Raw genomic sequence first — 15330 nt, forward strand, 5'->3', positions numbered from 1 at the left:
TAAATTTACTATGATTTGAAATGATTTAGTTTATAATTTTTTAATCAATTTTTATTAAATTCATCGAAAATAAAAAAACAATCCATAACTTTTTTTGTTTTTTTTTCGTTCCACCCCAATACACAAAAAAACGTCTTAATAAAATTTAATTTATTTTGCTGTAGCCAAGCACTTCGCCAAATAAATCGTGTTAAAATGAATGAACAACGTTCATTTTTCGCTTGTTTGGTTCGTTCAACCGTAAGAAAAATTAAAAAGAAAAAAAATCGCTCATATGCCGCATAAAATTAGCAATAGTGGCGTTTGATTGTGAATTGGGGAGTTGGGAGGGGGAAGTTACAAAGTCAGCCTGTCATATTTATTTAACGTATGTGACCGACAAACACACTCAACACACAGAATGTGAATATTTGAAAAATGATTCAAAATCATTTGGGAGTGGTAAGCGAATCGCAAGATTTACGCGCCATAATTAAGCGAATTGGGTGTAACAATTGTTGAAGGCAAAAGAATGTACAAAAATAAAAAGGAATGGTATGGACCTACAAATCACATAGATACAGATATTTGTAAATAAATAAGGAAAAAATACAAATAAATAAAATAATAAATTAATTTTGAAAAAGAATGGAGTAAACTCTATTTTTTTAGAAACATAAAAAGGACAAGAACAGAATTCCTCATATTAATAAAAGGCTGTTTATATGGATCCTTTCTGAAAGAAATGCCGCTTCTATGGACCCTTTCTGAAAGAAAGGCTGGTCTATGGATCCTTTCTGAAAGGAAGAGTAGTTCTATAGACCTTTTCTGAAAGAAAGGCTGCATTTGTGCACCTTTTATGAAAGATAGACTGGTTCTGTGAATCCTTTCTGGAAGAAGGGGTGCTTCTATGGACCCTTTCTGAAAGAAAGTGTGCTTTTTTGGACCCTTTCTGAAAGAGCGCTGTTTTTATAGACCCTTTCTTAAAGAGGGTGCTTCCATGGACCCTTTCTGAAAGAAAGTGTGCTTTTTTGGACCCTTTCTAAAAGAGTGCTGATTATATAGGCCCTTGCTTATAAAGGGCACTTTCTAAAGGAAAGGTTACTTTTATCGAAGGAAAGATTGCTTGTAACAACCCTTTCTCAAAGAAAGGTTGCTGTTATAGACCTTTGGTGAAGGTAAAGTTGCTTCAATCGAACCTTCTGAAGGAAAGGGTACTCCTATAGAAACTTTCTGAAAGAAAGGGTGCTCTTGTAGACCCTTTCTGAAAGAATGGGTGCACCTACGAGTATAGACCCTTTCTGAAAGAATGGGTGCACCTACGAGTATAGACCCTTTCTGAAAGAAAGGGCGCACCTGTACAGTCCGATCATGAATATCTACTCTCCGTGAGTTTTCTCATTCTTTCCTTTAAGTTGAAAAGACAGAGAGACTAAACTCACGGGGAGTTTAAATTCATGATCGGGCTGTCAGACCCTTTCAGAAAGAAAGGGTGCTTCTATATACCCTTTCTGAAAGAAAGGATGCTTCTATAGACCCTATCTGACAGAAAGAGAGCTTTCATAGACCCTACCTGACAGAAAGGGGGCTTCCATAGGACCTATCTGACAAAAAGAGGGCTTCCATAAAGCCTATCTGATAGAAATAGGGTTTCCATAAACCCTATCTGATAGAAAGGGTGCACCTATAGACCCTTTCTGAAAGAAAGGGTGCACCTATAGACCCTTTCGGAAAAAGGGTGCTTATGTAGACCATTTATGAAAGAAAGGGTGCACCTATGGATCCTTTCTTAAGAAAGGGTGCACCTATAGACCCTTTCAGAAAGAAAGGGTGCTTCTGTAGACCATTTCTGAAAGAAAGGGTGCATATATGGAACTTCCCTGAAAGAAAGGGTGCACCTTCCTGAAAGAAAGGGTGCTTCTATAAAACATTTCTGAAAGAAAGGGTGCATCCATGAAACTTCTCTGAAAGAAAGGGTGCATCCATGGACCTTCCCTGAAAGAAAGGGTGCATCCATGGACCTTCCCTGAAAGAAAGGGGCTTCTATAAACCATTTCTAAAAGATAGGGTGCTTCTATAAACCATTTCTGAAAGATAGGGTGCTTCTATAAACCATTTCTGAAAGATAGGGTGCTTCTATAAACCATTTCTGAAAGATAGGGTGCTTCTATAAACCATTTATGAAAGATAGGGTGCTTCTATAAACCATTTCTGAAAGATATGGTGCTTCTATAAACCATTTCTGAAAGATAGGGTGCTTCTATAACCATTTCTGAAAGATAGGGTGCTTCTATAAACCATTTCTGAAAGATAGGGTGCTTCTATAAACCATTTCTGAAAGATAGGGTGCTTCTATAAACCATTTCTGAAAGATAGGGTGCTTCTATAAACCATTTCTGAAAGATAGGGTGCTTCTATAAACCATTTATGAAAGATAGGGTGCTTCTATAAACCATTTCTGAAAGATATGGTGCTTCTATAAACCATTTCTGAAAGATAGGGTGCTTCTATAAACCATTTCTGAAAGATAGGGTGCTTCTATAAACCATTTCTGAAAGATAGGGTGCATCTATAAACCATTTCTGAAAGATAGGGTGCTTCTATAAACCATTTCTGAAAGAAAGGGTGCATCCATGGAACTTCTCTGAAAGAAAGGGTGCATCCATGAACCTTCCCTGAAAGAAAGGGTGCATCCATGGACCTTCCCTGAAAGAAAGGGTGCATCCATGGACCTTCCTTGAAAGAAAGAGTGCATCAATGGACCTTCCCTGAACGACAGGGTCCTCCCTCAGACCCTTTCTCAAAGAAAGGGTGCACCGATATATCCTTTCTGAAAAAGAACCACAACAACATTAGTCTTGGAGTGAGCCCATTAAAGCCCTATATATGGGAGAGCTCCATTGGCAAGAGCTGATGACTGAGACCACAGGTCATCCGTTGGATCTTCACGGCCATAGTACGCGCAATACTTATGGTTCTCTGATATGATTTGATCAAGACATTATATCTTCATAAGCTAAAGAGAGTCCAAAGAGCGGCAGCAATACTAATCAAAAAAAACTGCAGAACTGATACGTAACAAGAAAAGTTAGATAGTTGGCCCGGTTTTTGGTCTACGTACATAGTCAAGCAGCCCTTAAATCACTCAGGTTTCCCACTATGACATCTGCGACGGTTTTGGACTGCAAGAAAGCATTGGAGACGCTAAAATCAATACTTTGTTCATTACAACATCGAAATGGCGCGTTATGGATCGGATCCTGTGGATATTTGTCATTTCGTGCGGCAGTTACCACAAAATTATCGGAATACGTCTAGCCAGATGTGGCAAAATTAACCTTGCTGTAAGATATCCAAAAAAATCTGGCCAATCCTCTCCAAGCTAAGGTCAGCAAGCATGGACTTGCCGACGAAAAACATAATATTGCTGTAAACACGACCACAAGGAGTAGCATCAGTATAATTTCCGAAAAGACCTTCGAACAGAACTGCACATGAATAGAAATTTTGAACTATTGTGGGATAAGTACCATAGGGAGAAGACCCATATGGGCCATTTTCGAAGTTAACTACAATTGGACAAAATATTACGAACATCAAATTTTGGACCATCTAATGGGGGCAACGAATTCTATTTGCTACAACAAAAATCAAACCGATTTGTGAGCAGCTCTAAAACTGCACATTTCCGAAATTTTGTGTGGGAGGTATCCGAAGTAATGGACCAATATAGTGCATATTTCAACCTAATCTATGACTCGCAGAAATATTACGATGTGCAAAGCATGGACCAAACAGGTCACTGTCTTCGAGATATATTTGATCGTTTGTGGGGGAGGTAGATTTAGATTTAGATTTTGGTCTTTTTCTTTATAAATAATGTCTTCACAATGAGCAATCGAAGAAAACAATATGATCAGGGAATCTAAAAAATTATAACCATATTGCTTATTATTACTGGGGAAATGAGGGCAAATTAGAAGAGAGAAGAAGGAAAAAGAAATCTAAAAATATATCTACGGATTTTGGTTAGGATCATGAGTAATAACCTAATAATTCTTATTATTAGAAGTTTGCTTCCTTTGTGGTAACTTTGTTAGAAAATTAAAATTAGAAATTGTGGGCCATGTGTTCATAAAGCAATCTAAAACAAAATCTGGGTTTATTACAAAAAAAGAGAAAATAATAATAAAAAAATAACTCAATATATTTTTTTTAATGTAAAACCACAAAATATGTTATTTTTTTTTATTTTTAATGTACAACCACAAAACATTTTTATGCAATTTTCTAGAACTTTCATCTTCTCTGTGCCGAAAGACCAAGGAATCTGAATCTATTACCACATCTTTGGTTTTTAATATTTTTTCTATTATTATTCCACATCTTTCTTCCACTCAAACTAATATCTTCAGGCAATTTATTTTTGTATGGAATACTATCCATATGGTTCATGTCAATGGAAAGTAAATACCACCATAGTTATCTGATGATGATGATGAATGAATGAATCACTTTGTTCCTTTAACAAATTTGGCAAAGGTCATGAAATCGATTTATTTCATTTCGATACACCACACAAAAGCTTTCTATGGCAATTGCTGGCACTTTAAAAATAATACCTTGAAGCAAAGTTGTTGGTTGTTTTTTTTTTTTTTTGTTTCCGTTGCTTTTTCCCAATAGAGTCGGTCGACCGACGACCATCAGACAGACACGAAATTTCAATGTACTTCCACCATGGTCTATAAGACGCCAATGCGTGTTTGGCACGTTTTTCGATTCTCACACAAAGTATTTAGTATTTCACGTTTTTTCTTCTTTTATTTAGTTGAATGCACTGTTTGCACTATTTTTGGTTTACAGTTAACTCTGGGTAAATGTTAAAAATATGTTTGAAGAACAAACAGGGGAAAAATGCGTTAAAAAGATATTTGAATGTAAAACTTGTGACGTTTCACGAATGAGAAGATGGTCTGAAAGATGTAGTTAGTTTTTGTTTTAAAAATAAAATAAATGCAAAAAATGGCATCAATATTTATGGTGCATATCCGAAATCTATACGATATCACTTCATATCCGAAATCTATACGACATCACTTCACAGTTCGGACTAAATTCTGTACGAAAGTCGAATTTCAAACGATATTACTTCAGAAATGAGTCCGAAATGTCGTATTCCCCTTCCGATATTCTCTTGAATTTCTGTAAGAGTTCGGAGGGAATTCGATCCGAAAAATACAGATCTTCCGCCGGCCCATCGGCCAGAGAACACGACAACCACTCCATATAAAATTCGCTCAGAAGTCGGACTGACATCAGACATCAAATTAGAAATTTGAAATGATCTGTATCTGTTTTATAATTCATTACCTTTCCTAATAGAAACTCTGTCAAAAGCATTGCTTTCTTGAATTTTTATTTATACATTTTTGAAGAAACTCGCAATATACCGGAGAGGGCTATTTTCTGCTTCTTTTTGTTGTTTGTTTTGTCAAACTTGTAAGTTCTTGAGCTGTGTGGGAAATTGTTGATTTATATACGTTGTCATTATTTGGACCCATCTGTTTAGTGTTAAGTAGCTCTAGTGTTACGTTATGTAAATTTCTTGTTCAACGAAGAGGTAAGAGGTGGGTGGGTGTATTGGTTTCATGTTATTTGGTGAAGTTGTCGTTTTTTTATTTGGCTACTACTTACTACCCGTAGTTTGCGTGTTTCTTCGTTGTGAACACATTTCTCTCCATATATATTCCCCAAATAAGGGCAATTGGACATTAAGTTTTATGTTGTTTTTTTTTGTGTCTTCTATAGGTATTTTGTGTGTCAATTTTATGTGCTCCTATTTTAACAAGACAATTATTTACTGTTCCATTCATTCGTCGTTCTTCAAGGTTATAAAGAAAACAAGTAAGAACAGACTATAGTCGGACGGGGCCGACCATGTGATACCCTATACCACTATCCCTGTGCACTAGCTTTCCGGGCTAGCTTTTGATAAATGATAACTTTTATTTAAATGTATACACAAAAGTTTTGATCAATTTAACCCGCTAAATATTATCCGATCATACCGTTGACTTGCACGCTACTTCTTCATCTCAAACCAAAACTACGTTTAAAATTTCGCGCCGATCGGACTATTATTGCGACCTACAGAGCGGCTGCAAAATCGAGCAAAAATTTTGTTTTTGGTCCATTTCATCCCTAATCAGTTCTATTCTGGTCCAAACCCGACCTCCATACTAAATTTCGTGACAATCGGTCCATAATTGCGGCCTCTAGCTTGATTACAATTTTTAATGGACGGACAGACGGACGGACGGACGGACGGACACACATCGCTAAATCGCTTTATCTCGTCGAGATATGAAGTTTGGTATACCACATGAGGGGTCTACGACGAATATTTCGCGGCGTTACATGAATTTTTGGGAAAACAAACTTATTATACCCTTTTCCACATTGTGGTATAGGGTATAATGAAATTGTGTTCCGTTAGGTTTAATTTTTTTGGGTGGGAAATAAAGGCAAACAAATTTAAACCAAATGGCTAGTCTTGAGATTTTTATTGCAGTCTTTTTTTCTTGTTGTATTTTTAAATGTGGTTTTAAATATGGTTGCATTTAAAAATAGATTTGTTGTTATTGCATTGCAATAGGTGGTAACTGCCGTATAGTTGCTTACAATTAAAATTTTGGTTTAGTCGTTTGTCGCTTGGTAATTTCTTGAACGCAGTAAAAAACCGCATGCAGAAAATTTTGTCATATGAACTACAATATTGTTATACGTATGTATGTATGTATGTTATGTATGCTTTGCGGCATTTGTTGGCGATGATATCACCAGGGATTAAAGGCATTTTTGGTAGGGAAGTGTTTGTCGGAAGATTTGTTTTACAAATGGTACAAAACCACTGGATTATGAAAAGACGAGCATGATGTCTTATTTTTAGAGCATCTTAAACTAATACCCAAGGGTGTATTACATTACATTGTAAATACTTATAAACGGGTGATCCATTTAGAGGTTCCTACTTTCTTCAAAGAAAAAAAAAAAACAAGAAAAATCAAATTGAATGGGGAATGTTTATTATCGTTTGAAAGAACATTCGATGACATTTATTTTTTGCAGATTATGTCTAACAAATATTGGCCGAGGCTACGTCTCAGACGGTCCATCCGTTGAGTCCAATTTTAAAGGACTCGTTCAATGATGTTTTCCCCCAAGACCGGAATCGAAGCGGCTTTATCCGCATACAATTTTGACTTTACATATTCTCACAGGAAAAAGTCTAACGGAGTGATATGTAAAGTAAAAATTGTATGCGGATAAAGCCGCTTCGATTCCGGTCTTGGGGGAAAACATCATTGAACGAGTCCTTTAAAATTGGACTCAACGGACTGGACCCAATAGACTGGTCCAAAACGTGTTCATCGAAGTGTTCTTTCAACAAATCCATTGATTGATGCGATGTGTGGGAAGTGGCGCCGTTTTGTTGAAACCAAATGTCGCCGACAATACGAGCTTCAATTTCAGACATCAAATAGTCGGTTATCACGGCGCAATGAAGGTCACCATTGACAATGAAGTCCTAATCGGCATCATTTTAAAGACATAGAGTCCGACGATTCCGCCGACCCACAAACCGTTATTTTTTCTTGATGAAGTGACAGCTCTTGAATCTCTTTAAGTTGCTCTTCTTCCCAAATGTGGCAATTTAGCTTCTTTACATATCTGTAAAGCCAGAAATTTGTTCATCACTGAACAAAATTAGACTCGAAACACACTCCCCACATAACGCGAATTTTCGTAATTAAGTTGAAGGATTTGTAAAAGTTGTAGAGGCGCAAGCTTTTCCATGATAAAATGTCAAGCAGTAATAAATAAAAATAACATGAGCACGTGACACGACTCACGCGTGATCTGTCTAAAAAAAAGGCTGTTGAAAAAAGTACCTCTTGTTGAATCACCGGTTATTATCACTTAGACAATTTGAAGCACTTTCAGGCTGAAAAACTTTCAGGCAAGATAAATCTCGATTTTATACAAAATTAGTTTAAACAAGTAAAAAAGTATCAGTCGGCTTTGCCGACAGAGATATATCCTCAGCCTGTGTAAACTGAAACACTTTTTCCCAAAAAATTTATGTATTTAGGGGGTTTCACAATTTTGGGCGTATGAACCGACAAAAATGTTGATTAGGATTAAAGTTCAAAAGTTTGGAGGAGGAGGTACTTAAAGGAATGGACCGACATAGACCATGTAGGTGCCATAGGGGTTTTTTACACCCTTCGGGCTGTTTACTCAAGAAGTATGGACTTGTCCCTGAAAAATGGAGTGGACAAATCGACACCTCCAAATAAAAGTATGCTAAGTCTGAAAATTGAGTTTTGCAGGAGAAGCTCTCAAAGTTTACAGTTTTCTTTGACTTTCAGTACTATGCACCCTTCGGGCTGTTTACTCAAGAAGTATGGACTTGTCCCTGAAAAATGGAGTGGACAAATCGACACCTCCAAATAATAGTATGCTAAGTCTGAAAATTGAGTTTTGCAGGAGAAGCTCTGAAAGTTTACAGCTTTCTTTGACTTTCAGTACTATGCTAAGTAAATATTTGTTTATAAATTCTGTTCGGATTGAGCAATCATTACCAAAATTAGACAGAATTTAAGTTAAAGGACGTAAAATGTAAAAATGTAAAGAACTTGAAAACATGCTAAGTCGACTTAGCATACTATTGTTTGGAGGAGTCGAAATATAGTCCCTATTCGAACCTGATCTATATCTGGTAGATATATTAGGATGTGCCAAATCGGCCACTACCTTCAAGAGTTATCGTGCGCACAATTTTTCCAGACATTTTTGAACTATTGTGGTGGAGATACGTGAAGGAGTGGACCGATATATGAAGAATCTTCGAACTTAAACTATATTTGGACACAATATAACGAAGGCCAAATTTTGGAAGGAATCGGCAAATCCGTTCGAGTTTGCGCTTTTAAAAAAGGCCCGATTGCAGGAAAACTATACGTTTTAGAGAAAAAATTATAAAAAACTCTCAGAAATATAATTTTTGAAAACAATTTTAAGTTTTCCCGCAAAAAAATTCTCGGCGCTAAGTGGGTTAAACTATGTCTGGATAAATTATTACGAAGGCCATCGATTGATCCGTTTAGGAGTACGACGGACAGAGGCTACCCTGCCATTTTAATCAACTCTACGATCAGTTTCGTCACTACACTTCATGTTCAATTGATTTTCCATCATAATCATCAGTCTTGGATCACTTAATCGAGCGCAACTTCCTCACGATCCAATGTCTTGGCGTTAATGAACAATTTCGATAGGACTTTCCAAGCAAAATCGTGGAAACCTAATCCGCACAAACTCCCGAGGTGTATGCACTTTCCATTTAAATTTGGTTCAAGAGCACCGTGAAACCGTAATTTATAGTACTAAAAAATGCGAAGGATGCTCTCTGAAGAATATGCCTGCACAGTTGATTTCGGAAGTGGATCTAATATAGGGAATCAAATATTTCGATAGTTATCGAGTCAACCTGTCTTTTTAGTTGGTCACCGTATGTTTTTCACATGCTACCTAAATGAATGATCGGACACAGTCCATTTTAGAAGTGGATCTAATGTTGGCAGTTATTAGATTCGATAGTTACCCAAGAGCTCTTGAAAACATATGCATGTCCGCGAAAATGTTATCAGAATGACATGAACTACCTTCGTTAAAAATTTCAAAATAATCCTCGAACAGTTTTAAATCTGTACTTAAGCGAAAATTTTAAACTCTTGTGAGGGAGGTAGCGATTACTTGTAGCGCCCACCAGCAATTTTTGTTGGCCACCATAGGATTTTTTAAGCTTTTACGATATGGGAGATGTGCAGGAAGGTGTGATCACATATCCACACATTTTTTATCGGCCCTAATCCCTGCCTCCCACTTGGCTTTTACTCTCCGACAATTTTTAATGCTTAAATAGGTTTTATGAAATCAAAAACTCGTGCAATCTACGTATTTCAACAGCTTAGATGGAAATACATTTTTTGATTTTTATAAAAACCCTTCAAGCTTTTTTTAGGTTAGGATTAAAAAAAAACCTAGTTCGAAAATATGCCAACACCAATATGACTCTTTAAATATTATATATTCTTCAAGTAACCGGAGATGTCCTGCCAAATAAATATTAAAAATTTCTAACCTTTTGAGATGAGCGGGAAATATGTGTATTAGGGTTATGATTTTTGATCTTTTTTCTCTAAAATGATTTCCAGTAGCGGAAATGAATGAACTTTTGCCTATCAATGCCTAAAATAACGTTCATTCTATCGTTATTCTATCTTAAAAAAGGTTCCGCACTAAAAAAAAAACTTCTAAAACATTTTTATTTTTTTTTAAATACTATGAAATGATTTTTTTTTTCTAAAAAATTATTTCCTTTTGCACAAGTTATTATGTAATTTGTCGTTTAACTCTAAAGCTTTTTTTCGGTTTTATTCTGCTTACAGTGACTTCAAAAAAGTGTCCAAAGTTCTGATACATAAAAACGTTAAAAGCGTTTTGTGCGGACGCTTTTTTGTCGTATCACTTAATAATTAAAATGTTATGTAATCTTAGTTGAAAGCTCATCAAAATATGGTACTGGGATATGGGGTTAAAAAATCATAATCCTAGTGTACATTTTCTTCCCTCTTTTGTTGCTTTTTTCTTCTCTATATTTTGATGTTTTAAGAAATTTGCAAACGAATTTAATGATTTATAAAAAATTTGGGCGACACCAACCTCTACAGCCAAAAAAAAAAAAAATGAATTTTTCATGAATTTTTTCTAAGAGAACTATCAAACTTTTTTGGTAAATTTTTCTTCTGAAAGATCAAATCTTAGTCTAGTGTGACCTCCATGAAACCCTCTTTTGTAAAACCGATTTGCGGTGCTAACACTATATTTGTGTGGACTTATCAAGGACATTTAAATCTAGATTTGTTGCTTAAAAACTTTAAGGTTTCACTTTATCTTTGAAATCAAGGCCCATATTTTGGAAAGTATGGACTTACGCATGGAAAACTATATTTCGTTGTGATCAGGATAACAATGACTAACAATGATTCAAATTTCAACCGGATCCATGAAGTGCCCCTAAACGACATTTTTGCCATATAATTCTATTTCTCGCGGGGACTCTGAAAGTTGGTTTTGAAAATTATATTAAATTACACGTTCCACAAGACGTGGTTACTGTAAATTAGTCACTTTTTAATCAAAACAAAAAATCATTGATTTGCCGTACCTCGTCATTGGGTTGATTATTTTATTGATGTCGTTTAAAAGCGATTATTTCAGTTTTAAAATTCTATTGCTAACATTTTGTTCTTATCAAAAATCAATCTACAAATCGACTAGTGTTCCATAATTACAATTAAATACAGTAAAAAGTGGTTTTTGTGTTTTCACTTAATTTTTTTTGAGATAATTATGACATAATTTTGTGTTTTGGACTCTCAGCAAAAAAAAAACAATGCCATTCTAACATTGTAAATAAGAACAACAACAACGGCAAAAATACTTCATAATTACACTGATAAGCCAGGCAGCAAAGTTCTCAAAAGCGTACGAGTCTTGTTGAGAGATGAATTGAAACAACAACCAACAACAACAGTGAAACAAGAAATACCACAAAAACAAAAGCTAAAAAATAGCACAAAGAATATGATGATTCACTGGAGGCAAAAAAACACTACGGAAGGAAGTCTGTCCTATGAAAGTAAAACATTGGATTTTAGTTTTTCTTCTGACCAAAACATTAAAACGTTGCAGAAAAAGAACGGAAACGAAAAATGTTAATTTGAATTTCGTGAGGTGACTAAAATGTTGTGATAGCAGAGAAGAAAAATATAGACGAAGAAAAACACTCCTCACTCAGTACCATCCTCATTATTAAGAAAAATTGCAATGACAACAAAAACAAGAACACGTCACTGCAAGAAATGAACACTCACATTGCACCTCACATGCAAGACATTTAATTTAATGGGAAATGTGTGTGACGACTGAATGCGAAAAGCAATGGAAAATAATGACGACAACAAACATGATAAAGATGTGTACTACAAGCAGAAGATTTAATAAATCCGCATAAAAAAGGCCCAAAATATGAAACGACAATGACTAACTAAATTCGTAATCACTGCCATAAAATCATGTAAGGAGCTCACCTTTACGTTGCGTCGAATCCCCTTCTCCTCCCCTTATGTTTATTTGGCTGAACTTAGTTGTTGACACACAGATGTTTTTGCTGTCTTGGCATATTAAGCCATTAAAAATAAATTGTAATTTTCACTTTTTTTCCGGTGATTTAGTTGATGTTTTTTTTGTTAAAACACAACACATTTAATTTGGGGAGCCACAAACCAACTTATGGAATTTCTTGGTCTCTCTTTTTACAAAAACAAAACTACGTACACAAAACCAAGGGGAGTCAACAGACTCCAATTTTGGCAACTACCAAAACACAACACAGCAGTCTTGCCCCCTTGCCTTCCACCACAAACCACCAACAACAATAACAAGTTGTGGCACAAAATTTCACTTCATTACAACAAAATGTTTTGTAATAACATCTAATTGGAAAATTAAGGAAAACACAAGTCCATTGACAAACACGGTGAGGTTTAATTTCCCGTTAAAATATTACTTTTTATTTTATTATTAATACTCAGTTTTGTATAGAAAATTTAATTTAAAATAAATAATCAACACAAGAAAACAGGAGATGCCGAAAACCAGCGACAAGATTTCGCGTACCGAACTTTTCTGTTGTTTTTGTGTAAATGAAATGAAAGAAATGAAATATCGAAAATATCTAATGTTGGGATTTATCGATAGTTTGCCAGCCACCGATTATTTTTTTATTCTCCCACCGCTTCCATTGTTGTCAAACAACACTCTCAAGAGAGTGAGAGAGAAGTGGAAAGACAGAAACAACAAATAAATTCAGCGTTGCCAACCATATAGTAAATAAACACAATTGAAGTCGTCAACGAATGGCCTGTAGCCGTTATTTAATGGGGTGGTATGTTATATTTTAAATATTTGATTTTCGGAAAATATAAATAAATCAGTCTTTGTGAAAATTGAGTAAGAAAAATAATAAATATAATTAATAATAACTACTGTAAATCAATTAAGTATTTTGCTTCTTTAGAAAATTGAAAAAATTCAATAAATTCGTTTAAAACCATGAACTTAGCAAACCAAATGTCTGATGTCCAAGACGTCTGAAAATTTTCGGAAGCAACATCGTTAAAATTTCGTGCCGATTTCTAAACGATTTTTCGGAGGGGAAATAGTTCAGATTTTGTACCGATTTCGGAGCGAATGTCGGAAAGAAATTTCCTTTTCGAATTTCCCAAATATTTTCTTCAGATTTCGGATCGATCGACGCTCTGACATTTCGTTCCAAATTATGTCAACCACTTCACTTCAAACTTTCGTTAAGATATTGTTACGATTTCGGATCCGGCATCGGGCGTAGCGTCCGATTTTTTTTTCAATTTCGGTTCCTCATGAAGATAAATCTAATGGTGTTTACGAGATAAAATGCAATGGTGACGGATCCAACATATGTCACAAGACATATGTTGGCACAACAAATTCTAAACTTAAGACCAGACTTAGTTCCCACAAATCATACCAGAAAGCCAAAACTAAACCTCATTGTTTAAAAGAAGGACACACACCGAACTTCATGTATTTCTATTATTTTCTGGTACTACGACTAGTGTTGACATTTTGGAAAGTTCGATAAACTCCTAAACTTCTTTAAAGGTCAATGCCTCAAAAACGAAAGCCATGATTTTTTGCCCTTCCAATCGTTCGTTGGTGAATTTGAATCTGTTTCTTGGTAGTGATCAACTGGAATGTGTTGATAGACATAAATGTCTGGGTGTATTCTAGAAACCAAATTAAATTTTTAATCCCATGGCATCGCTGGTAGAGTCTGGGGCGTTTTGCGAAGAATAAGATCCACTAATATGTTCTTACAGCTTCGTGTTAGAAACATCATAGCTCACTCGCTTTTGATGTCCCAAGTTTTATATGGCTTAGAGGTTGTTTCGGGCACATGTTGGAATAATATTCTGAAGTTGAGGCGCGTAGTAAATACTATAGTACGGTTTGTTTACAACATACCTAGGAGAAACCACATATCTAGTCATGTACAAAGGTTTCTGGGTTGTTCATTCAAAAATTTTCTGAAATATCGTAATTTAATTTTGTTCTACAATGTTGTGAAAACTGGTAGGCCCATTGCCTTGCGTTCTATGTTTATGTTTTCTAGATCCACCAGAAATCCTCAAGTTTTCATTAATCGTGTTGCTAGGTCCGTGTATGCTAGATCTTTTGTTGTTAGAATAGCTCGCATGTGGAATGGTTTACCGCATGACTTGAGAATTTTTTCCCACTCTAACAACGTATTTCGACTTAAATTGATGTCGTTTCTTAACCAACCTCTTGTCCCTTGATTTGAGTTTTGGCAATATCTATCAGTGACACGACTTGTAATATTTTATGTAGTTTTCACATTCTTTTCTTTATATGGCTGGGGAGCCAACATGTATTTTGAGATCATTTTTATTCTGTATTTAATGAATATGAATTTATTATTATACAAGTATCAGGCGTATTTTACCTTTGTAATATATTATTGGCCACATAGGCTTCTTTATTACTGAATAAATAAATGAAATGAAAATGTTCCTATTTTAGCACAAGAAAGAAAACAACTATAAAAGAAGATATTTTTTTGGAAATGCTACACATTGTGAATGTGCCAACAGAAAATCGAATGAACTTTACAAATTTACAGGAACCTAATAGAAAAACACATCAAGTATTAGTTGGAAATTCTTTGTCAACGGGAGAAGATGAAACAAGCAGTCGCATTAAAGAAGAATTTATAATCTAATGTAATCATTGTTATAGGTTTGTTTTTATACATTTATGTAATAAAATTTTAATTTGTTCTTTTAAAGTGAAATAAAATCCCTGATGATGACTATCGACGATAGTCGAAATATTGAAAATAAAAAACAAAATTGGAAAAACTTTAAAATTCCTGACTTTTCAATTCTTCTGACCTCAAGCCAAATAAGTAGAAGAAGATAATCTAAATTAAGACAAAAAAATCATAAAAAAGAATAAATGGAAAATAATATTCGCATAACACTCCCAGGGGGAGAAGGACTCCTAAGTCTCGGTCCGCACTAGAGTGATTTCATTGCAAAAATTTAATGAAATTAGATCGAGTCCCCCCTTTGCATCAATTTCATGATATTACTCTACTCGATC

General features: G+C 35.1%; 1 protein-coding gene across 12 annotated transcripts in view; it reads right to left on the reverse strand.

Moving 5' to 3' along the window:
* The window catches only part of MICAL-like (protein), a 517823-nt gene that overhangs the window by 60030 nt on the left and 442463 nt on the right, over nt 1-15330 (reverse strand). For 5 of the 12 annotated variants that reach the window (XM_073976335.1, XM_073976333.1, XM_073976334.1 and 2 more), the window contains exon 1: nt 12198-12683. The exons of 6 other annotated variants lie outside the window; for them this stretch is intronic. The gene's annotated coding sequence lies outside the window, so the exon portion shown is untranslated. Of the gene's footprint in view, nt 1-12197; nt 12811-15330 lie in introns of those variants that run through there. One more of the 12 variants, XM_073976331.1, reaches the window with a different exon arrangement.

This window comes from Musca autumnalis, unplaced genomic scaffold (genome assembly GCF_047663935.1).
Source record: "Musca autumnalis isolate F117 unplaced genomic scaffold, ASM4766393v1 scaffold_3, whole genome shotgun sequence".
NCBI lineage: Eukaryota > Metazoa > Arthropoda > Insecta > Diptera > Muscidae > Musca > Musca autumnalis.